Here is a 27,677-nt window from a genome sequence, read left to right as displayed (position 1 = left end):
TTTTGAAGTATGGGAGGAAACCGGATTACCCGGAGGAAACCCACGTAAACCTTGGTCAGTAATCAAACTCATAACCCCGGTGCTGTGACGCAGAAGTGCTAACCACTGAGCCACCCTGCTGCCCATAGATCTTTTTCATTCACCACTTTAAAATGGCCACTGAGATGAGTGTGAGCGGGTGGACCAATAGAAAGTCCATCCACATGCAAGTAATACAGAAAAAAAATCAAAAATACAAACAAAACCATTAAAATGCACAAATGCATGGTCAATTAAAACAGACCTAAGGATATATTTACTTAACTGTGGGTTTGAAAAGTGGAGCTGTTGCTAATAGCAACCAATCAAATTCTAGTTCTCATATATTTAGTACATTCTACAAAATGACAGCTAGAATTGTAATTGGTTACTGTAGGCAACATCTCCACTTTTTCAATCCCGCAGTTTAGTAAATGTACCCCCTAATCTTCATTTACTCTCATGTTGTATTTAAGACTTAAATATGACTTATATTGTGGTATGGGTTTTCCAACTCTGGCTGCTCCATTTACTTGCAGTCAATGAGAGGAAATGCACTAGCATCAATGAAGTGTGCTCCATCCCCCCGATTGCATCACAATTGCACTGAGATGCAGTGTCACTGGCATTTAATATAATGTCTGTGGGTATGGGCCTTTAGTGTATGGGAATATTTTTGTGTTGCAACATAGGTCTAGATGTGTCACTGGATGCAATATTCTAAACAGCTCATGAGACATGGCTAAGTGGTTAGCACTTCTGTCTTACAGCACTGTGGCCAGGAGATCAATTGCCGACCATGACCTTATCTGTGAGGAGTCTGTGTGTTCTCCCCATGTTTGCTTGGGTTTCCTCCGGGTGCTCCAGTTTCCTCCCACACTCCAAAAACATACTGGTAGGTTAATTGGCTGCTAACAAATTGACCCTATTCTATGGGTCTGTCTGTGTTTGTGTGTGTGTTAGGCAATTTAGACTGTAAGCCCTAATGGTGCAGGGACTGATGTGAATGAGTTCTCTGTACAGCGCTGCGGAATTAGTGGCGCTATATAAATAAATGGTGATGATGATGAGACAGTGCTGAAATGGTATATAAAATGTTACAGAACATCAGTGAATTAAAAAGTTAAATGTGAACCTGAAATAAATCAACATTATACATAATATATTGCTACACATTAGCAAGCATTTACATGAAAAGTTTTATATATGCTTTTGCTTCATCTTTATCTGAAAAATGTTAAAGATAAATCTAAAGAATACAAAGTATATTATCCATTTTAAAGCAGCAATCCCAGATAGAAGGTTTTATATTCAAATAACAAGTTAAGTTTCTTTTAAGCATGCATCTGGTGGTCATTTTTCTTAGCTGTATTTCAACAAATCAATATGTCCTTTTCAATATATCTCTGGAGGTTGCAAAAATGATGGCTGCCAGATACACAGACACAGGCTCACAGCTCACAGTATGTCATGTGAAGGCAGAGGGGCGAGGAAGAAGAGGAGGATTTTACAGTACACAGAGCAGACAGAGCTCAGAGGGGCATTTCAAAGCTTCACTGCTCCTTACATCATGTGACTGAAACAACACAAGAAGAGAAGGTAATACTTACAATCTAAAAGATATTTGCACAAGGTGTATAGCAATTATTTTATTTAATTTGATGCTGGAATATGTGGAAAATGTAAAAATAAAAATTAAATGTATAACTTGATTGTTAATTCAGCATTGATATCTTTTAACAAGTAGCTCCTCAGATGCTCCATAAAAGTGCATTTAAGGTATAAATAGATAACAAAATAGATATTATACCATTGTATATTAGTGGCCGTTTTATCACCTAGTTGTAGGAGAAGCCTGGCATTGGCACAGAGGACCAAGTGTGAAGCAGCTGTGTGCAAGATTGATACAGGGCTCTATATCTGTCTGTATCACTGCTATTAACCAGCAGTTACTAGATGCGTAGTTGGCCAGCAGGGACATATAAAGAATGATTTGCATGTCACAATTCCTTGAATAAGGATAAAATCCCACATTTGTTTCAAGGTCATTAATTAATTAAATTTTACAAGGGTTCCTTTTACCCCACCTCACCCTAATGTTATAGGTTGTTCTAGATATGTGCTATCTTTGTAAACATTTTTTTTTAACAAATACACACAATTAACCTGTTGCTACCTGCCCAGTGTGTATATGGCATATGGTCGCCAGCCCAAATCTATGGAGCCATCTTTAAATAGCACCATGAAGTGAAAGTCACCTTCTATAAGCCCAGACCACCACTGTCAGTGGTTATCATTTCATCATTTTGAACGCAGTGTGTTAAATGCCAAAGTGATAGTCACTTTTACATTTCTAACAAGAAACGTCACAGGGATTTTCTTGCATGGTAGACCACACTTGTAAATGCACGTGAGACCTGAATTAGATTTCCCATGCAATGTTTTACTAAAAGATCTATGCAAGATGGCTCAAATAGTAATTGTTGCAATAGCTATTGTATTAGATCTATTAGTGCTGAAAATAGGAAAGGCTTATTGGATTCAAAAGTAAATTCTCTAGAAAAAAATGGAGAGAAAAAAGTTAAAAAAAAAAGTATTAAACATACCATTGTTCTGTGCCTAAAACTACCTCATACCTCTACAAATTGCAGAACAGCTAAGTGATAAAATCATGTGGGATGCGCTAAATGTAACTATTGCAACAACTGAGATAACTTTCTGTGATTTTATGTGGCTCTAGCAGAGTGCATCTAATGGGCAGCACAGTGGCCTAGTGGTTAGCACTTCTGCCTCACAGCACTGGGGTCATGAGTTCAATTCACAACCATGGCCTTATCTGTGTGGAGTTCTCCCCATGTTTGCGTGGTTTTCCTCCGGGTCCTCCGGTTTCCTCCCACACTTCAAAAACATACTGGTAGGTTAATTGGCTGCTATCAAAATTGACCCTAGTCTCTCCCTCTCTGTCTGTCTGTCTGTATGTATGTGTCTGTGTGTGAGTGTGTGTCTATATTAGGGAATTTAGACTGTAAGCTCCAGTGGGGCAGGGACTGATGTGAATGAGTTCTCTGTACAGCGCTGCGGAATTAGTGGCGCTATATAAATAAATGATGATGATGATGATACCTGATTCCGCTGCTTACTTTCTTCAGGGGCCAGGCATTGTATACAGAAATGTATACATGGTCATCCCAATGGCAGGGTCATTATTGCCCATCAAAAGTGGAACTGAAATTCTACACCCTGGGAAACTATTTACTCTGGGAGATTTAAAGCAGCATATTTCAGGCAAGTATGCATTCATGTTTACATATAATGCCTGCCCCTGAAGAGAGAAGGCAGTAGAAACAGGTTAGGTTAGGATACATTCTGCTTGAAAGTGAAATGTAGGGCATTATATTAGCCCCCGCGGGTCTATTAAACTATTAGTAAGAAAAAACATATCCTTAAAAATAACATATCCTTTATCCAGTGACTTATCTGTGCCCAATTGGTCACAGTGAATAATTTGAAAGTCTTTGCTCACAGTTCCCAAAGTACCTATTTTCTGGTTTTATCATGCAATGCTACCTTATAGCAGAAACATGTTAAAACATTTTCTTTTAAGAAAAATGTGGGGTATTTTAGTTCCTTTTAGTCCACCTTGCCAAATACTCAATGGTTGGGTCATAGAGCCATTCAAACTTTTTAGAAATCCAAAACCTATCCACACAAGTGCTAATTCTTTTCTTGAGTCTGACAGCTGCACAGGACCAGAATAATTTTGTATTACACTTGCCCCCAGCAGGCGCTTCTAGTGACACGATTTACCTGAAATCACTTCTCTTGTGCAATTTGATCCAAATTGATACCACCGGGGAACCTGGGGATTGCTTAAGCTAAAATATGATTCAACCACGTTCTGAGCATTCTATTGTTAAATGTGATGTCTGGTGCATTAAAAAAGGCTTCTGCTATGCAAAATCCCAAGAAAAAGATGAGTTATATCTGAGGTAATATTTATTTCTGCTGATTGTGGCCTGTAAACAAGAAAGTGTTGAAGGGGCTATGGTCTATGAAATAGTATGAGGTGTGCAGTGTATGTTATGTAGCTCCAGAAGTAGCCATGAAAGATTTATGATCTGGAGGACATGAGTGAACCATTTTTTCCAATCTATAAAGGTCTAAATTTAAGCCTGAGGATAGGAGACCATCAGAGTTTTGAGCGTGTATGAATAGTTTACAGAATGGATAGGTGCTAGAACTAAACATTTGTATGATCTATCACCATGAATCACTCATATATATTCTACACCCAATACTATTGATCTGTTTTAATAAGTTCTGAAAGTCAATAAGATTCCTTGGCTCCACAGGTCTCCTTGTGTCTCACACCTGAGTAGTTTTTGAACATGAAAATATTGAGAATATTACAAGCTATATTCACAATAACACAATCTGGATCATGTATGCTTAGTTTTTTGCAGGGGTAGGCATATGTCAGATAGCTCAATAAATTTAAATCATAGTCCTCAGTTTGGGAGTAAACATCAAAAGATTATGCAGCTGTCTTTGGACATACACAAAGCTTCAGATGTTGTACAGCATACCATGAGTTTCTTGGTGAAACAAAATGCTCAGGCCAGGAGAGGAACAAGCATTGCCAGGCCCCATTAAAAATTGGACTTAGTTAGGCTTAGCAGCAGCTGACTGACTCTGAGTGTTGTTATTCTGCTTAATGTCTACTAGTATCCTAAACATTCTTCTATCTCAGAATTCCCCAATAGTATCCCATTTAAATGGAAGTACCATAACGTTAATCACATCCTAGGTGTATAGCCTTATATTTATCCATGTTAAACTTCCTCCATCATATTCCTGTCACTCTTTCCCTTGTTGTCTAGTACCCCAGTAATAACTGTAACCCAGTCTCAATATTTTCTATTTAAACAATCTTATGTTTTCTAGCCTTCAACTAATCATCTTCACATGTACACACATTCTCCCATAGCCTGAGTATTATCATCTTATGTACCAATCTGTTATGTGAAATAGTATCAGTACTTGATACTTGATCAAAATATATCACATCTACTGCACTACCTAGATCCGATTTGCCAGCTATCACCTCATATAAAAAGCTAATTAGATTGATTGGTCTGGCATATTCATTGCTTCATGAGCCTATCCTGACAGAGTAATATGAGTGTATTATCTGTTTTTGAATATTTCATCAGATTTGTTTATCCATGACTGCTGTTGGGTTTACCAATCTATATTTTCCGTGCTATGATTTGGTAACGGTACTAAATCTTACCACCAGTTATGTGGTACTGATCCTGATATTATCATTAGAAGAAAAAGTGATCTCACTGTTAAATTACATTCCTTTAGAACATGTGAGTGTATTCCATCTGGGTCAGGTAGTTTATCTATCTTAATCTTGTTTAGACATATGGCTACTTCCTCCTGAGTTAAACCGGTAAGATCAATTGGTGCGCATGGGTTAATACTACATAACACATAGTCCAATACTTTTTTCCCATTGTGAACGCTGTTGAAAGAATGTATTTAAGAGGTCAGCTTTCTCTTTATCTTCCCCAAACCATCTCCCATGTCTATCTTTTAGGTTTCTTTTGCTATTTACATACTTGAAAAAACTTTAAGGGTTAGACTTTTACATTTTTTGCTAACTTATTTCTTCCATAGTTAGATCTACTTTAAACACTTTCAAATTCCTTACAGTTTCCTGTATTCCTTCTACATTCCTATTTAGCATTATCAGTCTCTTTTTATTCCTAGAACACTTGCAGCCATAAAGTATGTAACTGAAACAATACTTGTTTAATTAATATAGTTTTTCCAATGTTCCATTAGACTGCTATGCTTCAGTTTATTAGGACTCTGTTCCAGTCTTTCATTGTTAAAACTTCTCTAAGCTATTTACTTTTGGTTTTCTGAAATTGATGTTTCTTATTGCCCCTTCTGCAAAATGTCTTCTTAAAAAGCAAGTGAAGTTATGATCACTAATTACTAACTAACCTCTTATTTGCATGTTAGATATAATTTTTGTTAGTTAACACAAAGTCCAATAGCAGCCTTCTAGTTAGTTTGCAGCTAATCTGCTGGAATCAGTGTAGATAAAATACCCCATAATTAGAACCACAACATGCACTGCTCTCTTTTTCATTTGAGTGAATAATTTACTTTGTTACTTGTACATTATTTTATACTTAGTGATTCATAATAAATCCAGCGCTCTGTTGGTGTTTTTTTCTCCACACATTTTTTTCACAAACAACTTTCTGCAGGCTAGTTCTTAAACAATACTTAATATATAGACAAGTCCACTCCCCTTTTCTATTTTTACTGTCCTTGATAATCATGCTGTACCCTTCCAAATTTTACTGACTTGTATGTCATCGAACCTGATTTGTATGTCAACTATAGCATACATTTCCCTTAACATTACTAATTTGTAAAACTTTTGCATTAGTTACATTAAATATTTAAAATGTTATATTCTTTATGACAATTTTGATTCAAAGAACCTCCGTAATGCCCGTTTTATCCTAATCCACACTGGATCTTTCCCAGCCTCTCCCTGGCTATATTGTCTTGCTCACTGTTTATATAGTCACAATCTCCCATCTATTTCCCAGTTTAATATCTCCTCGTGTGATCTACCCATATTTTCCTATAGTTCAGCTGCAGTTCCCATATTGAGATGCAACCAATCCCTACTCTCCAGTCCCTCCCAACAATATATTGACTCCATCTGCAATATGCTGCAACCAAACTAGCAGACAGACTGTTTGGCATTCAAGGTCTTTGTGACAGATTACCCTTATTTGTCCTCCTAAAATTGAACCCTCTACAACCACCTGTACCTGTCTGGCATTCACTGCATTCTTATTCCCTTACTGTAGCTGTAACTCTAATGGCTGTTAGAGGAATATCTGACTGTTTTAAAGCCTTTGTAGGTAGAAATATTCTTTAACTAAACATGGTGGAATTGTCTTGGTGGAATTATCTGCTTGTACAAAAGACAACTCAAGGTTTCATGTGTTAAAATAAGTGTTCCTGTAAACAATCTTGTTTAGGGCTTGATTAGAGAAGATGATATGCCGGTATATATGATCAGTTTCATGGGCCATTTTCACATTGCATTTGAGTAGAGGAGAACATAGGGTGAAGAATCAGAAGATGATATATATTGGCTGCACTTGAACTCAACAAAATAATGATACTCAGAGAGCCATTTATTTAAAACATATAATAATAAAAAAATGTATTTAACAACAGATATAAAGCCAGTTGGTAGGAGAATGTTTACAAATAATAATAAATGTGTACACTCTGTAGGACAGAGGCTTCAGATGTTGAAAAGTCACAAATTCTATGCGGTATGTAAAATGGTTGAAGGTTTGCATATAGGATTCTGGGATGTCTCAGGAGAAATGTAGTGTCTTTCAGTAGCTATAATAAGCCCATGGGCATGAAAGGTGATCCAAGCACTCCTGGTGCGGACATATATAGTCTCACCGTTTGTCCGTGTATATCTCCAAAATTAGTTTCCCTCCAAATGTCCCTCCATGAGTAGTTAGAGAAGTCTCATATCCAAGTCAGTAATTCTAAGCTTGTTTAAAAACCATTTATAGTTTTACATTGACGGATTTCAGTGCTGGTGTGCACCAATAAGAAAGCCTAATATTTTGTTGAGTGTCAGTGCAGTCAATATTTTTCGTCTTGATTTTTAGTTTTTACTATTGTAGAGGCCACGCACTCAGCTGGTCACACTCAATACACTACATTTAGTGCTGAAAAGTATAAGAAAGAAAACAGTTTAGGTGTCCCTTTAATGCTAATGCCTTATGTATGTCGTTTATATATTTTAAAAAGTTTATTATAATAAATGTTTCATGTGGTTTTTCTTGACTAGTTCTTTGCAGTTTTTTTCTTTAAACATTAACACATTTGGTCAGTGTTAAAGTAATAAAAAAAATCCCACTTAAACAAACCTTACGGTGCTCAGGCTTTGCTGTCAATAGTAATTTTGGGTCCCGTACAAAAAGGCCCCATCTAAGTAGCTATTATAAAATGTAGACTACTAAATCTACTAATTTTGATCACTAATCATCATCATCATCATTTATATAGTGCCACTAACTCGCAGCGCTGTACAAAGAACTCACTTACAGCACTCGCTGCCACATTAGAGCTTACAGTATAAATTCCCTAACATACACAGACTATGGTCAATTTGATAGCTGCCAATTAACCTACTAGTATGTTTTTGGATTGTGGAAGGATTCCAGAACGCCAAGAGGAAACCCACGCAAACACGGGGAGAACATACAAACTCCACACAAATAAGGCCATGCTTGGGAATCTAACTCATGACCCCAGTGCTGAGAGGCAGAAGTGCTAACCACTAAGCCATTATGCTGCCCATGATAGACTAAACAGACTTCCTTCCTGGACTGCAGGACATCTAGAGCCCCATTCATGGTGGTTGGCGTACAATATGGACATTGTTAATAGTGCCAGGACCCCCTGCCTACAGGTAAACAATATACTGTCGTATCTGGTGGCTCATGTTCTCAAAACTCCTGTGCTGCTTTATTATAGCTAGGTCCTAAAACTGATTTGATTTTTTCACACTAACAAATTGCTTAAGATGTTGTGCCTTTAGGAACTTAAATGAATAACGAATATTATGTTATTAATTAATCTATTTGTTAGATATCTGAATGAGTGTGCAGTAAAATAACGTATCCGTTGATGCACAACTATTTAAAAGAGTAAAACATATCTGATGTTATCTTTGTTTAGGAGAAAACTTTTCTGTAAATTGTAATGAAGTCAAGTTTATAATTAACTATGGGCTTATCGGTATTAACTCCCCACAAATACTGTCTTTCCATTCTGTGTGAGTCTACTTAAATTCCATTCACTGTTCTATCAGCCAAAGAATAAAACACTGGCATTCGACATCTTGCTAATTATCTTTTTTCATCATCAATCATCTCTTGATGACTTTCCTTCATTCACACGCCAGGTATTTCCGATATTAATCATACCATTGATAGCGGCATCCTTTCATGTATGTGGACATTATTATATGGTTCATAAAGACCCCCCCTACCCCCATTTGAGGCAAAAGGCCATTTCTATAGACATTGCTTGGAATCTGACACAATGATACTCCTACATAGATTTATAATGGTGACCTCCCAGCAGAGGGCAAGCATCTATCACAGTGTGCTTAGGGGTGTGTGTGTGTGCATGTGTGCGTGTGTGTGTGCGTGTGCGTGCGTGTGTGTGTGCGTGCGCGTGCGTGTGTGTGTGCGTGCACGTGCATGTGTGCGTGTGTGTGTGTGTGCGTGCGCGTGCATGTGTGTGCGTGCGTGTGTGTGTGTGCGTGCGCGTGCGTGTGTGTGTGCGTGCACGTGCATGTGTGCGTGCGTGTGTGTGTGTGTGCGTGCACGTGCATGTGTGTGTGCGCACACACATGCTCTTGACACTCTTAGGGGAAAAAAAACATTTAACACAAGCTTGTGTTTGTAGTGTATTAATGTTCACATTATTCTATCGTGTAACCTGTTTTCCTGATATTCTAGTATAACGATCTCTTTCATCTCCTCAACAAACTGGGTTTACAGGCAGGACTTGACTTTTACTATTTTAGAACATTAAAAACTTATAATGGTGAGGGGATAAAGTAGACTGGTGTATTCCACTATATAAGAATAGTAATGATTTTTATTCACGTGGTCCTACAGCATTTCAGTGCATGTTAGTGTAGTATACAGTAACTCAACCATGCAGGGGAGCTGTGAAATATGTTTGTACAAAAATCCCACCCAGAGGAAATTGTGTGACGCTATTTACAAGCAAAGAATAATGTCGAAAAAGAGACACCTGATTAATCTTTCTGGTAACAAATAGCTTTAGAGTGGAAAAAAATAATCCATATGATTATGGCTAATAAAAAGTATAGACTATTTTAACAAGTTCAGTAGACACCAACCCGATAGGGGTTAGATTTATAGTTATGGCTAATTAATATTATTACCCTTTATTTATATAGCGCCACTAATTCCGCAGCGCTGTATAGAGAACTCATTCACATCAGTCCCTGTCCCATTGGAGCTTACAGTCTAAATTCCCTAATATAGACACACACTCTCACACAGACACAGAAAGACAGAGAGGGAGACAGACAGGGAGAGAGGGAGACAGACAGGGAGAGACTAGGGTAAATTTTGATAGCAGCCAATTAACCTACCACTATGTTTTTGGAGTGTGGGAGGAAACTGGAGCACCCGGAGGAAACCCACGCAAACACAGGAAGAAAATACAAATTCCACACAGATAAGGCCATGGTCGGGAATTGAACTCATGACCCCAGTGCTGTGAGGAAGAAGTGCTAACCACTAGGCCACTGTGCTGCCCACAGTAATAAAAGGTATAGTCGCATAGTAGCAGGATGTAGGCACAACCCTAATAATAGTAATGATAATTATAATTGTATATATTGTTTTATTACATATTGCTATATAATACATTATATATACTGTATATATATATATATATATATATATATATATATATATATATATCCATAATCTCCATATAAAACATTTAGTCCCTCTTTAAGTTCACTATGATTTCTATATTCATAGTTATGTCAATAAATCTTCAATTAGTTACTAGAAGCTTATGGATTTGGCTGTAAATAATGTCCTGCAACTCACAAGCATTTATTAGTTGCTTTCTTCATTTAGTGTCATCCAAGTAAAACATCAGCTGGTGAGAAGAAGAAATGTATGATTTATGACTGCCTGTCAAGGATTTCAGTATATATTTATAGGAAGAGGACAAGGGCAAAGTCGATAGCCTGCCCAAATAGCATTCTTGCTAGACATGCTTTATTTGTTTTATCACAAAACTTTGATGTATGATCATGAAAGTTCAGAAATACAAAAGAGTTATCTCAGCGATTATGGAAGGAAATATAGGTATGTTTTTTATTATTCAGAATGCTTGGGATTTGGGATGAGAGAAGATATTGGGAGCATTATGTCTAAAAAATACAAAAGTATATTTAAAAAAATATATCCCTGTTTTGGGGCAAGATCCATGTATTCTAAGATGGAAGCCTTAATTCCTAAAGTTCCGTAGATCTTTCTCATTTCTTATCCTCTCCAAAGCCTATCTGAATACTCAGTAAAGCTTACTTTGCACATACAAGTGGCAGCCAAATCAACTATTACATCCCATTGTATCTGACAGGTTGCTTGCATGGAAAAATGACTTACTCTCTTCATAACAGGCCAAATCTCTTTGCCCAAGTTTGGACCCTCCTGGCTTTTCAAGGAGGGACTGAACCACCCGTCCCATATTTAACAATACACATATCCAACTGAGCTCTCCCCTCTCAATCTCTCTTCTTATCTTAATTGAAAGAATGGTCTTAACCTATCCCTAAAGCACCTACTACGTAAATATCTCTTATCCTGTGACTACCCTTCTCCCCCTCCCCACCCCCTCCTTATACCTTGTTTCAGTTCGTTATTTTTTGTTTGTTTAAACAAAAAAAAGTGGACCTTGTGTTTATATCTGTTTTCTGAGTTTGCACTGATTGTATTTTTCACTTGTGTTTGTATTAAAGGGAAGTGCCCCCCAGTCTTTCCTCACACAGTCTGTAGCAGTTCTCTCTTAAATTATTTAGCAGTGCTCCTTGCAGTGACTAAATGAGGAATTGTTCAGTGAGTGTGTCTGTGTGTGTGTGTGTGTGTTTGTGTGTGTGTGTGTGCACGTGAGCATTATAGATTCAGTAGCATTTATTTGCCATTTTCATATCTAGTTTTCTAAACTTCTTGGATAGCAGGTTTGCTGTATAACAGATCTCATGAGTGTAATTTTTTTGGCCAAAATAAGTTAATAGAGTGACACAGAGTGACAATTTACTAGAGCATTGCAGAAATGTGCAAAACATAAACATACACATTTATATAATACCTTTTTTGTTTGTTGATATTTCATTATTTGCATTTTTGCATTTATATGTTCTTAGGTAAAATATAATTATATTTATTAAAATAAAGAAAAAAATTATATACAGAATAAAATAACATGTTAACTGGTAATTCACTGGGTTAATTAGGCAAAATTTGAAATTATCTGAGTACTCTCTGATTACATTTCAGTAATTTAGAGCCGAAGAATTCGTTTGCTAATTTTGTACTAAAAAATAATTGAAATTTGGACATAATTATTGCAAATTAGCTTTTTTTAAATGTGTTTTCAAATTGAATTTTTGAGCGAAAAATTTCACAAAACATCATCAAAAGTAACACATTGAACATTTTTATTTAATTTTTTTTATAAATTTAAAATTTGTTTTAAATTACTTCTTTTTGAGCCAATACTAACAGATTTTAAAAGCCGGTACAGCTTTGTATTTCAAATCAAACCACGGGAGATTTGTTCGCTCCAGTAGTTGGTTGTAGTGTAACAATGCTACAATAATACTGGAAAATATGCTGCAATGACATTGTTGTATATACTGTTACGGATGACTGTATATTAATCATCATCATCATCATTTATTTATATAGCGCCACTAATTCCGCAGCGCTGTACAGAGAACTCACTCACATCAGTCCCTGCCCCATTGGGGCTTACAGTCTAAATTCCCTAACATACACAGACAGACACACAGACTAGGGTCAATTTGTTAGCAGCCATTTAACCTACTAGTATGTTTTTTGAGTGTGGGAGGAAACCCATGCAAACACGGGGAGAACATACAAACTCCTAACAAATAAGGCCAAGCTTGGGAATTGAACTCATGATCCCAGTGTTTTAAGACAGAAGTGCTAACCACTGTGCCACCATATTGCGAACCAATATATAAATAAATCATCATGTATTTACTTATTTCACTTGCCCCCTCTTTATCTGCTAGACAAGAGCAACATTTTCAAAACTGAAATTTTGTGAAAATTCCTTTTCTGCTTTAAAGAATTTGCACATTATGCTGAATTTGGCCAGGTCCTAGCACAACCACACAACACAGGTGAATTAAGTCATCATTTCCATTCCAATTCTATTTATAGATTATATATTCATAAAATCAAATCTGCAAATCTAGTGCAGAATGGCAAATCAAAAGCGTAAATGGAAGATTGTAAAGGTAGAATTTCATATCTTGCTCTGTTTCATAGCAAAACTTGATCTGTGAGAAATATTGCCACCAAATTTTGTTTAAATATATTACAAATAACAAGGACATCATAGCTACATAATAAAAATGCAAACCAACAATGAAGTACTAAATTAAAGGTAAGACAGGCGAATGCCATTGAGAAGGTGTAAGATCTTTTATTATATAGAATTCTTTTTACTTAATATTTTTGAAATAAATGTATTGCTGCATATTTCGGTCTAGAGAAAGCACACATCTCACCGCATCTGTGTTTTATAGCCGCTCCACTACCGTCCACCTGTGGTATATTGCCTTTATACTCTCCTTTGTTATCTGCAGAGCTGTTCAGTTGTTTGCAGGGTTGGCTCTCCCCCCGGGAGCAGCGGCCCGCTCTTCAGCCGATTGGAGTGATCAAGGCCTCATACCAGCGGACTCAGCCACACTGGAGGCTGCTTCCTCTCACAGCTTGACATGATCCTCGCATTGCCGACAAGAGGCTTATTCATCTGCGGTCAACACTCGGCACCAGCTTACCTGGTCTTAAGGCAGACTGATGCCAGGTCCAATCCTGTGCACTCCCTGGCAGCCAAATCTTTATTCATGCTGAACTGGCAGCTCTTCTTTCTCAGCTCTTCCCAGCAAACACCTCCTGACTGGAGAGGCATTACCTCTGTGATTCTACTATGTGGGGGAGCAAAATCAGCAAACACCCTGGACCTAATTCATTAAAAAAAGTAAAGCAAAAACAAATTAGTAACATTGCATCTTGGCAAAACCATGTTGCATTGGAGGAGGAGCTAAATTTAAAATGTGGGGACAGATTTATAGTCGGATTAGGGCATGTCCTAGATCAACTTTAAATCTCAGTGTAAAATTAAAGCTATCAAATATGTGTGTGTGCTACATGAGAAAAACAGCCAATATTTAAGTTATGTGCAAAATAATAATAATAATGATTATTATTGTTTTTTAATATATGTTTCCCCTTCCTACTTTAAGTCTTCACCGAGTCAAGACCTCTGTTTGTTGAAAATCCTGAAGAAGATGCTGTTATCCTGGAAAAACTGGGCCTTACTAGCACTCTCTCCTCTATATCTGCTAGCTTTACTCCCTCTCCTCCACCGAAAAATTTGCTGCCACCAGAGTGGGAGAAGGCTTAACTTTCAACCAATAAGAGACAGCCTACTCACCCTAGGCCCTCGACTGCTGTGTCCTTTGCAATTCGATGCTCATGAATCTGCCTGGTTATACATGTTTTGCATTTTTTACTGCTGTTCTCTTTTTGTTGTTGTTCTGTTTTGTCTCCCTCTATCCTTGTGGGCTTTGCTGTTTACTGTTAGATTTTACTGCCCGCCTGATAGCATCATGGACCTACGAAATTACTGCTCACAGTTCTCTGTGTTGTTGTCTCTATTGGTGTTTTGTTTACATAACTTCACTTTGTTTGCATTATCTCTGAGGTCACTTTCTCTGCTATTATTCACATGCCGTTTTTGGTTGTAGGCAATGTGTTATGTAGTTTGCTGCTTTTTCTCATGTCGTTTTTTTACCTAGATATTCACGCCCTGACTCTAATTTGAGTCCTCTTCTGCAACAAGACAATCCCCACTATACTTCCCCACTCTCACCCTCTTTCCTACCCTTCTCCTCTAGCGCTAATATTAACCTACTCCTTTGTTACTTTCCAGTTGCTCCATGATCATTTCACTTCTCCCTCAACCTGTTGGCTCTCAGAGACCATTTTCAACTTATGCCCGCCCTTCCTTATTTTGGTCCTTTCTGTAGATGACTTTCTTTCCCTCTTTTACTTGGACCTTAACCATAGCAACACTGAATTTGGAATTCTTTTACGGAGGAGTTTCTTATGTCCCTCATCTCCTCCCACCATTAGCATGTCTATTAAACTACTTACCCTTAATGTTAAGGGATTGAATACTCATAGAAAACGCTCCACCTTCTTGGCAGCCCACAAAAAGTCTTGTGCAGAAATTGTTTTACTGCAAGAAACACATTTGACTCTTCTGTACTCATCACTCCAAGGCAAACTTTTTACTCAATCCTTTTTTACTTCTGTAACTTCTAAACACAGGGGTGGAGCCATTTTGGTCTGTCACCCTATGATGAACCTCTCCCTGTCAATTTGGTCATTGTAATAGAAAGGCTGACCTGTACCTATCTCCCTCCATTGTTATCCCCCACTGGGACAAACCAGCTTTTACCTCTTCTTTCACAGCAGAAGTTCTCTATGTGGGCTAGAGCTGGTGTCCTACTCCTTAAAAACTGTAGGTCAAATATTTTCCCCAATTCTATGACCTGGCTAATTCCCTTGGCTCCTCAAAGAAACAGTTCCACCAGTTCCTGCAGGTTAGCCGCTACTGAACAAAGAGGCGAGGAATCTAACATGCCCCGGTATTCACCAGGGACCCACACAAGGAAGTATGGGCTTTGCTGCATGGGGCATGCATGTACGGTACACAGAGTTTTAAGTTACGGGTGGACAGCCACGCTCTATCTCCAAACTGGAGCCCAAAAGGATTCCTTCACTGTCAATCTGCAGACTGTTTATACCACAGGGAGGTCTCATAGAGCCTGGTTTAGGTTTGAGCCAAGATATGGGAAAAGTCATGTATCAATATATTTGCTGCAGGAACAGAAGACTCAGGGATAGAAGCAAAACTAGGTAAGATAGAATGCCTGCTGAAAACAATAAGGAATGATATCACCCCGGCACACTCGGGGAGGTGATTGTTATGGGCAAACTCGGCCCAAGGAAGAAGAACAGTCCACAGGGATTGTTGGTCCGAAGAACAGCAATAAAGAAACAATTCTATGTCTTGATTGACCCACTCGGTTTGGCCATTGATCTGTGGGTGGTATCCTGAGGAAAATTTCAGATTTATTTCCAAGATTCCAGAGAAGGATCTTCAGAACTTAGACACAAATTGCACATCTTGGTCTGAGATGATCTCACGTGGTCACCCGTGAAGGCGGAAGATGCCCTTAATAAAAAGGAAGGAGAGTTCGAAGGCAAATGGAAGTCCCTTCAATGGAATAAAGTGGGCTATTTTCGAGACGTGGTCAACCACGACCCAGTTAGCATTGAAACCGTAACTCACTGGTAGTTCTGTGATGAAGTCTATTCAGATGCTGGGCCAGTGGTAGTCTGGCATGGGTAGAAGTAAGAGTAGGCCAGAAGGAGACTGCAGGAGGAACTTGTGCCGTATGCAGATGTTACAAGCTTGAAGATACTTGAGTACGTCTGAGTTGAAAGTAGCCACCAGTAGTAACAAGAAAGAAGTGCAATGGTCGTTTGTTGCCGGCATTGACTGCAAATTTGGAGTTATGCATCCATTTTAGGACCTTACTGAGGAGGTGGGGAGTCACAAAGGAGTGACAAATGGGTGGTGTCTTCACAGCTGTGCCCATTAACGTAAAAATATTGGTGGGGTGGAGGGCTCATCAAAAGAATTAAAGAGAGCATCAGGCCTGGAATTCTTTGTGCCTGAAATGAAGGTTAAGATCAATTGTAACCGCAAAAAGAATTAGTAGCAAGGCGCTTGGCGTGGGTTGAGGCAATGTGCAGTTTGGAGGTAAGTGAGGTTCTTGTGATAAGTGAAGAACGGAACTGGATGCTTGGCCCCATCCAAGAGATGATGCGACTCCTTCAGGGCAGCTTTGACTGCTAAGATTTCTTTGTCCCCAATGCTGTAATTCTTCTCCCTGGGAGAGAACTTTTTAGAGAAGAATCCACATGGAATAAGATTGGAAGATGACTTTTGTTATAGAACGGCTCTAATTTCCACTGAGGAAGCATCCACTTCCAGGAAAAAGGGCGTTCGTTGATCAGGTTGTGCTAGCACCGGGGCTGTAAAGGCTTTTTTTAAGGAGTTGAAGGCAGAGATTGCTTCCAGAGATTATAGTGATTTCACTTTAAATAATGTGACGTCAAAGCTTTACTCATTCATTTCAATGTGCCAATTTATTTTAATGTTTTTATCACCCCATTGAAATGATGGGGTAATTGAAATGAATAGGAGAAACTCTGTCTAACAAGTTTCCCATTACAAGCCAAATAGGGCTTTAAGAGTTATAGAATAGCCTGACATTTTGAAACCTTTATTGAGTTTTATGGTGAATGCCACATGATCCTGTTTTATTTTACCATGTTCCCAGAGCACCCCAACAATGTTAATTGTTTTATATCAATAGAGATTCAGAAGTATTTCATTGAGTTATTAATTCACTTGTTAACACTTTGATTATGATGAGTATTGGAATCTTCCACTGCAAATATATTAATGAAATAGTAGAAATCTTCTACTATTCAGCATAGTCAAAGTGTTAACAAATGTATTACCACTTAATTAAAGAGTTCCTCAGCTCTATTGATGTGGGAAAAACAATTAACACCGGGAACATGAAAAAAAATCATTTGGAGAACCTGACAACTCCAGACTATTCTATAATTAGCCTCTATGGTAAGTAAAGAAAAATCCCATAGATAGAGCTTTACCCATTCATGTCAATAGAGTTATTACTATTCCAGTGGAGAGAGCATTGAAATGTATGGGACCATTCATTTCTATGCTTGTACGTACATACAGGTTTTTTCCTCTCATTGGTTATGAACTAAACTTGAGTCTCTGAAACCAGAGAGTCTGTTTTGAAATTTTTCCAGATTGATTTATAAAATCATTCTCTTATTCTACATTTATCCCTGAGAAATCAGGGATTTCAGTGATTGTGTAGTGTCTAGTGATTCATTTCAGGAGGTTTGAAAAACTGTTGATTTGTAGGTCGATTTGCCTTTTACACCTGTATATCACTAAACCACTAAATAAAGTTTGTTGTCAGTATTTCTACAAATCAATATTTTATTAGATTACCACCAAAGTGGCCTATGTTGACTAATGTCTGTGCAGTTTTACAAGAAAATTACATATTTGCATATTTATAGAACATAATGATAAAAATAGAATTCAAGAATATGACAGTTGAGAGAAACAGCAAATGTTGTAGTTCATCGGATGTGGGTTAATAATGCTCCAGAAGCTCCTATAAATAGGAAAAATGGTACATTAAAAAGTAAAAAAATCTATCAAGAACATAATTGCTTTGATGAGTTAAAAAAGATTGTATCAAGTTAATACTCAATTAAAATGAAACTACTTGACCAATGGTTTGATGTTCATGTTTCTGCTCAAAATGACACCCATATTAAGTTTTTCTGCATAATCTTGAATCTCATATTTGAAATCAAGTGGTTTTGATTAAATTCAGCTACTTGATCAAATAAGGTCTTCAAACTGTCATGTATTTAAAAATATGTATTGACAATTCTATGTAAAATTGCGGTGGGAAGAATGATCCACTCTCAATTCTCCCCCACATCACAGTGACTCCCTGAATCACACTGTCTCCTCTCCAGCACACTGCCCCCCCCCTGTTTCTCAATGTCCCCCTTACAGCACACTGACCCCCCCTGAGTCACAATGTCTCCTCTAAAGCACAATGCCCCCCCACCCCGCATCACACTACCCCCTGAATCACAAAGTCCCCTCTCCAGCACACTGCCCCCCCAAATCTCACCCCCCCAAATCTCGATGCCCCCCATCTCAATGTCCTTCCCCTGGATCTCAGTGTTCTCCCCCAGCAGCATACCAACATCCCCCTCCTCTCTCTTTCCGTACCCGAAACTTGTCCTTATGAAGCTTCTCCTCTCTGCCTGGCTCCTCACTGACACTGTCGGGATGAGGGGAAGGGAGGGCAGAGAGGGGAGGGAGGGGAAGAGGGGGGAGGGGACAGAGGTACAGTGCGCCCCATAGGCTGTTGGGGGGGCAGCGGTGATCAATAGCCCCTCCCTGTGGATCTATCTGAAGCTGTGCAGCGGCCGTGGAAGGTAAGCTCAGCGGCTGCCGCACAATATTGCACAATGTGCTTAACCTCAGTGGCGCCCACCAGAGCCCGGCATCCTAGGCAACTTCCTAACGCTTCCAAATGCTAGCGCTGGGCCTGTGTGTGCCACAGGTAACTGCGGGTCACATGTTGTTCAAAATTGTTCTACAGAATGTCAATTACATGGCAGCCTTCTGAATCAATGCCCCTTCCACTGGATTTTTATAACATGGCATGGGCTTCTGCTGACAACACCTGTGACCAGATACATTTGAGCCTAATTTTTTTTTCTCAGTGCAGGGCAGGGCAGGTTGTTTAGGTCAGCATTGGGATGAGCTGAAGAAGCAACGTCACTAGAACAATGAGGAGCAATATGGAGACTTTCAAGCAATGCTCAATGGGAAAATAACATTTCAAAAAGCCTCACCAAAAGGAGGAAGGATTTGTGGAAAATGACATTTACATGGCAACCCTCAGAGTTAATGGCCCATCCACTAGGTCTTTAGAGTATGACACAGGCTTCCACTAACACATATTTTTCCCAGGGATCGTTGCCTGAAAGTCTCATATTGCTACTATTATTCTAGTGAAGAATGTCAGTTGATAAACTCACTACTAATCTAGATGAGCATGCAAATGGAATTTGGAATGTCTGGTACAAGAAGTTGTAAAATACCTTCCATTGCTGTTAATATGAACTCTCTGTCGACTTGAACTTGATAATGTTTCATCAACCTTTCTCTCTCGGTAACAAAGCAGCCTCTTTGTGTAGAAATTCTGTGTGAAACCAGATCTCTCTCTGCTTTATGTGTTGCCAGTAGCACCAGCATATTGGTAAATTAACCTTTGCTTTTTATTCCAAAGAAAAGCAATTTCAGGTTATCTTACATTAAATGTACCAGGTAACTAACTACGGTTTGTTTTGGTTCTTTAAATCATTCATGTCACACTTTATGCAATAACCAGCACATTATATAATAGCCAGCAGTACGCACAGAAAATGAAACATTTTTAGTAAAAATAAATGATGTTACTTAAATACTATAAATATGCCCAAAATATCATCAATACATACCAATTGTGTGCATTTCTTTACTTATATCTAATTGATTACTATTATTGTTCATATAGTGCTACCAATTTCACAGCGCTCCACAGAGAATATTTGTTATTCACATCAGTCCCTGTCTTATTGGAGCGTACAGTCATTAGGTTTATTTTTTCCAACAGCTAATTAACCAACCAGTATGTTTTTGGAGTGTGGGAGAATACCAAAGCACCACCAAGTGAAAACCCACACAAACATGTGGAGAACATACAAACTCAACACAGATAAGGCCATGGTCTTGGACGAAAACTCATGACCTCAGTGCTGTGAGACAGAAATGCTAAACGTTCTGCCACCATGCTGCCCTAATTTATAAATTGCATAGCGTTGATATCTCTCTTTGATGCACCAAAACCTCCTTTGTATGTTCAGATTTATCTTATTGTGTTAAGCATATAAAATAACCACACGGACACCAGTTTAAATGTGGCAAAAGGTCACAGTTTTATTTAAACAAAATCAACACGGACAAATAAACTAAAACAAATTTCTGTTGTCCATTTGATTTTTAGTATATGATATCAGAATTAAAATGATACATTTGATTGGTTGACTGAATAAATGTAAACCTGCACTACGACCAAGTATTTACATTTCACTAACTTGCTGATTCTATCAGTAGGATCGCCGGGAGCAATCGCTTGACTACTCAGGTCTCATAATCAGGCTTCTTAGGTCTCATAATCAGGCATTGATGAACATACCATATTAGTTTAAAACGCTAAGGTTATTCAGTTATCCAATACAGGGTTTTACTTTTTTCCTATCAATGGCTAAAGCAGTACATCTATCTATCTATTTTTATTTTCCTTTGAAAACACTGTCCCAGTATTCATAATTTTAATGATAGTTATTTTGTGAATCCCGAGGCTAACCTCTGCTAGGAAACAGCCATGCAAAAACAAAATTCACAATATAAATACTCCCTGCAATTAGAGGGGTTCCAACATTTTTCCTGGTTACCTTACACATAACTATGCTCCACACATTTTTCCTCAGGGTTGTGTTATCTCTGTAGTCTTAAATCTGCAGGCAGATTTGTTATAACTAACACTATCATCATCATGATATTGAAAACCCATTATTTTCTAAATACATTTTCTTTTTTGCATCTGGATAGCTCCAGGCTGGGCCTATGTTCAGATATTGTCGGTATGATTTATAATTACGCCATCACTTTTACATAGCCACAAAGCCTATCATTTGGCTGAGGCTAACAAGAGGCGACTAAGCAGAGTAGTTTCACCTGAGGGTGGCCTGGGTCAAAGGTCACCTGTAATAGCTTCTATATGCTTCTGCAGACCTGTAAATAAGACCAGAGCCTGATACCCTTCAATACACTTTCTTTGTCTTAGACGGATGCTCTAATCAAACAAATTACTTATCCCGTGATCACAGTCACTGATCCAGAGATTCTGGTGCAGACATTTGTCTGGAATGTTCAAAGCCTTCTCAACCACATAGTAGTGTTAAAAAAAAAAACCTATACAGCCTGACCGAATGCAATTAAAGGTATGTGCATGCTCTGCCTAATGCAGCCTGAAAACTTGACATAAATGACACCTTCCACATTATTAATTTATGTTCAGAAATAAATGAACTAATCTGAAGTGAGATTTACAGTGTGCGTGCAGGTATCTATAAAGGTAGCTTTGTTTATAGTTTGAGGGGGTTGGTTCTTCGATCCTGGTAGTTTATTTTTTATATATGAAACACTTTTTTTTAAAAGATATTTCGGTTAGGTCATTTCTTATACAACTTTTTTTCTTTTCTTTTTAAACCTGCAACTTTAGCACAGAAAGTCATTGCTAAGGACTAGTCAACAAACTGTATCTTGTTGTGGGCATAAACTAGAAGATACGTTCCTACTAGAAACGAGTTAATCTCCTGGGGCCCACCAATAGCGAACTAATGAACTTTATTAGTAGAGCTGCGAAGTAATTTATGAAATCTAGGAGCCAGTGTAATGAATCAATTATTGAATGTATATTGTGATCCAATGGAGAGAGATTAAGAGAAAGGCAGAGAGAGACAGAGACAGAGAGAGGTGCAGGTCATGAAGGCTACAGAGCAAACCTGAATAATATTGTATTAGCCAAAGCAGGGTTAAAGCTAAAGAGTTCTGGGTGTTTGTAATACACATACGATTTGGGAACCTTTGTGCTCAAAAGTTATCCTGTTCTACCAATGGGGATTTTCTGTATTTTACATATTAATCATATGCAACAACATAATATAAACACTAGAAAGCAGCAGACCCGCACTCTTAGCAACACTTCATGCTAAGGGAAATCTCTTTGTTTGATTTTATTTCATGCGTTTACGCTATATATCTGCTATACAAAAGGTGAACTTAATATTTGTATTTAGGCGAAAAAACACTGAAGCTGAATCTAAGTAAGGAGCGATATATTCACCATTAGTGACCAAAAAACACAAAGACTAAATATCACTTGTAGGAACTGTGATAAATTATCTGATTTGCTATAACTTCAAAACTCAAATACAGTATAAATAAGTTTGTAAATAATATCAGTAATAAATAACACCAGAAATACCTTTTGTAGAGGTTTCTGGGCGTCCCAGTAGTAGCTTTGCGGCTGTGTATCTTATAAAAATGCAATTTTAGAGTGGGGGAAGGACAGTCTTCATAGACATTATTGCACTATGTTAACAATTGTGGTAGCAAATTACAATTCATATAAACTCTTGCAAGCCTGCATAAAATAGCAGCTACTTTCTTAATGGCCTGGATGCATCAGCTACAGGGATAGACTAATCAAACCTTCCAAAAAGGAAAAGTGGAGTTGTTGCCCATAGTAATCTATTATTTTCTAGAATGCACAAGGTAAATGAGAGCTAGAATCTGATTGGTTGTTATGGGTAAACTTTTCCTTATTAGAGGGTTTGATAAATCTACCCCAGAGTTTGAATCCTGCACAGAGCTCACAGCTGCAGAGAAGGTAACATAAAATGGATTTTGCAGTGGTAAGGGACAGGCCAGACAGCTCCAAGGATGAACAGTGGGGTCTGTTACACAGTGCAACCAAACTAAGCAAAATGGCATCACTGGAGACCAGACATTGCTGGATCCTGTAAACTAAATCTCACAGCTACCATGTTGTAATGGCAAATAATGTATATATTGGTTTGCTCTATACTTTCTTACTCCTGGAATGTCAGGGAGGCTACTGGGCAAAACCATGTTGTATTGGAGGGGGAGGTAAATTTATTATGTGGGGCCAGATTTATAGTTGGGGTAGGGCATATTCTAGATCAACTTTGATGAGCGAGAGTCGTTCCTGATCGTCATTTCATTTTACTGGTTGTATTGTTTAAAAATCTTGTTCCAACAGCCTTCCGAACCTGCAGTGTGTATGCACTCACAATCACGATCTCCATAGAAATTACAGAATCATGATCTTTTCAGCCGACGGTTATGACAGTTGAAGACAACAGATCTGAGGGAAAATCTTTTAAAACAGCTATAGAGTGTATGCATGAATTGGCATGCTAGTAAGTAAAATCGTTGTAGATAACACATTGTTTTGAAAATTCTGGTGTGTGTGTACTTATCCTAGGTGGTGGACTACACTGTCTCTGTTATTTGTGTTACTGTGCCTGTTGGTCGGTGGGAAGATACCGGGTTTTTTGGCCCGATTCTGCCCACTTCACTCTGACTGTCCACCCAGAGGTGCCTTACTATGCCAGGGAAGTCTACCCAGTACCTTCTAGGATTCGTATAGTCACTCAGGCATATACAGTTAGAAAGTAAAACAGTACATTTATTGTAATAAAAACAATCACTAGAATATTTTATATACACACAGTAAATAAATGCCAGACAGGTTCATCACATTATCTGTCCCTTAGACCACTAGCTTAAGGAGTTACAGTCACCTGCTGTCCTGAATTGCAGAATCCAAAGCCCATGGATCTCTCAGCTGCATATGTAGTCTCTAGTAGAGAATGGCAACTCAACACCTGATCTTGCACCTACCAGTAATAAAATCACAGAATGAACATCCTCTCCCCCCTAGAGTGCCTTCTTATATCTAGGGTCAAATTTTCACAGTGTTTTCCCCTCCCTGGGCAAACCGCTGGCTCTTTCCCTCTTTAACATTGGTGGGTGCTGGATCAGGAGGCTAGAGAGGGGAGTGGGAAAGTGCTGTGCTTCAACAGATGCCCCCTGCTGGGCTGCAGTAAAAATGTCTGGACTAGTCCTATGAAGAACAATGGATACTATTTGGCCTTCCCTCACCTCCAAAGATAGGGTAGCAGTCAGCCCCTCCAAAATGTAACCCCTTACAATACTTTGTGATGTCACAGGGTCCCCAGCTGTTCCTTGCTTCCTGTAGAGAAAGGATGGGAAGAATGAATATAGCTACAGCCCCCTCACTTGTATTCTGGAATCTTATCCTTACCCATAACCCACCTGACTTCACTTTAAGTACAATGAATAACAGCTTCACTGCAATATTAACAATGTACAATAAACAATATCCATATTTACAATCAGCTACAAAGTCCCCTTATCCACAGTAATTAGACACTGCAAAGCAGGGGCTATAAAAAGTACATGCTATAATCCACATTTTTGTGAGAAACGATGGACAGGCTGGTTAAGGTGTTATCAAACTTGTTTCATTACAGTTGGTTATTTGATTGTAAATTCCACCAGGTCAGGGTTTATATACCCGAATACAATGTTCATTTTGTACAGGGCTTTATCATATATTGGAGCTAGAAAAAGGATAATAACCTTAATAACATAAAACAAGAGACTCCACCATAAAGCATATATAACCCATAGTAGTTATCACTGCCCTACAACTGTAGTTCAGCCAAGGCACCTTTACACAGTCTTCTAAAGAACAACATATCACACACTGTAACTTCCTTACACCTCTCCTGGAATTGTCATGTTACATGGATGATTTCAGCCATGTATTTCCCCAGAGAAAACCCGGTGAAATCTAAAATTACCACAACTATTCTTCCAAGTATGTGGAAATCTTTACATTCTTTTGTTGCTGTAATTTTTATTGCACAGTAAATTAAGGAAAAAAATAAAAGTCATCTAGAATACATTAGGAAGTCATAGCCAAGAAGTCTGTGCTGCATCACAGACATAAGTTAAGGAGGTTGTCTTGTTTTAGAGGGTAAAATGAATCAGTCAAGGACAATAGAAGCCAAATTCCAGATGCTAAAAGTGAACAAACAAGACCTGTCTTGGGATCTATTCTGAGTTTGTCAGAAAGGTAATCTGATATTTTACATGCATCAGCAGAAGAATTCCTATTACAGCCATCTTCAAGCAACTCATTTGTGTTACATGAGAATGGTGAAAGTGGAGTGTTGAATTCAACCCATTACTTTTCCAGATCAAGATGCATGTTAAACAGTTGTAATAAAATACTGATATAATGTGAGTTGTCTAGTTACATGTCGCTGGGGCCTACACGGATACAGTCATTGATAAAAAGTCAAGAAATAACTGGGTGGCCGGGAGAAAAATATTGAAACTATAGTTATTATGGTTAAATGACTATCTACCTTTTGCATTTGTATATTTAATAACATTGAAGCAGACTAATATAGTGTTTTGAAATTTTATAACTTATTTAAAGGGACTCTATAATATTCATTGTATATAGTTGTATTGTTACCAAAAAACACATCATTATGTTATGTAAAGTACTTTTAGGCTTAATTGAAACTTGTGTGAAATAGTTGTTTTTAATATTATTATCAGGAAGGGTTGGCACCAGCAGCATTCAACAGAGTTAAATGAAAAAACAAAAAGACAATAGTACTATATTTTCAACACCTAAAAACCTAAAAGCACCTTTTGCATCACTCAAAACCTGGACCTAAGACACTTTGATGTCTCTTAGCGTAACTATCACTTATATCATTTGTTTGTTTATTTATTTCATGTACACACATTATTTCACATTGTATATGTTTATGTCCTATACCTTGGTTTTCCCATTTTAATACTCTGTGAATACATTTTCCTGGCACTGGCATTATAGTATTTAGACTTGTCTTCCCTGTTGCGTCACAGTGTCTGGACCTTCTGTAGTTCCCTCATATATCACAGGCTCAGACTGGCCATTTAAAATGCAATAAGGTTGAGCATTGCGAGTTATCTAATTTAACAATGCATGGTTTTAATAGTATTTAATTAACTCTCATACTGTATGTCCATTTTTAGCTTGTCATTTGTTACAGTAATATCCATGAAGATGTGTAACGGAAAGGCGTTCCAGCATTATAAACAAATGAGTCATCACAAGGAAACAAATTATAATTGAAACAGTTTTTAATTTTGCACAAAACTATTTGCGAAGATCGCCTAATACTAATTTTAGACTACATTTTGAAATTGGTGGATCAAAATATCTCAAGTATTTTATTTAATATACTCATGTTGACTTTGTTCAATACCTATACATTATAACGTTAACATCTATTGTTGGTAATTATGTATGATTTATAATTTCTTCTCCTGAATTTAAAACCATTTGGTGCTGGATGCTGAATGTATATCAATAAATGGAGGAATGCTAAATATTTATTTAAAGAGCCAGTCTCATATTTTGTCATTGACTGTGAGTTAAAAAAAAATAGGGACTGTCTTGCATTTTGGTACATAAACATTGTATGTTGCATGGTCATTAATTGTAATTTAGCTTGTCTTAAGGAAGGGATTTTCCGACTTTTACATCAGACATTTTCCATCATCATATAATCAAAAGGTCCCAATAATACCTGTTAAATAAGCATCTGATTGCTGAAGAATAGTTTCGCCATGTGACAGAACTTCAGGACACTGTATCTTTGTTTTTTGATAGTCAGTCATGTAACATTTATTTACTAAAGACTAGAATGCAATTCACATTCAACTTATTAACAGAAAGTATTGCTTATGTCAACCTACTCTAACTGTAGAGCTATGTATAATCGGTGGTAGTCAATTTTTCGGCAACAATAATACTGACACAAGTTACAGCAACGTGAAAATTCCAATGCCCACCAAATTGAGAAAGAGAAAATATAGACGTAGTATATAATAGACATACAATGTAATACAGGCAGCGGGTCCGATCATTGCCGCCTTAAAGCCGGCAATCTGACTTTGCCCATTGGAAGTGACATCATTGTGAGAGATTTTATACAGTTGCAATTTACATGTGGCGACCATAAAGCGTGTGGACAATGTGGTAGGACTATTATATAGTAAGTCTATATTTTCTCCTTGTCACTTTGGTGGGCATGGGAATTTTCGCGTCGCTGTAACTTCTGTCGGCATTATTGTTGCCAAAAATAAGTACCCCACCCATGTATAATATATCGAAGTATTCCAATTAAATTGCATTGACTATGCATCTCATTGTTTAAAAGGGAGCATTTACTCAATAATTGAGATCACCAAATTGTATACTTTCATTGAGACGA

Source organism: Mixophyes fleayi, chromosome 3, assembly GCF_038048845.1.
Source record: "Mixophyes fleayi isolate aMixFle1 chromosome 3, aMixFle1.hap1, whole genome shotgun sequence".
NCBI classification, from domain to species: domain Eukaryota; kingdom Metazoa; phylum Chordata; class Amphibia; order Anura; family Limnodynastidae; genus Mixophyes; species Mixophyes fleayi.
The sequence above is the reverse complement of the archived record's forward strand: the minus strand, read 5'-3'. Positions refer to the sequence as shown.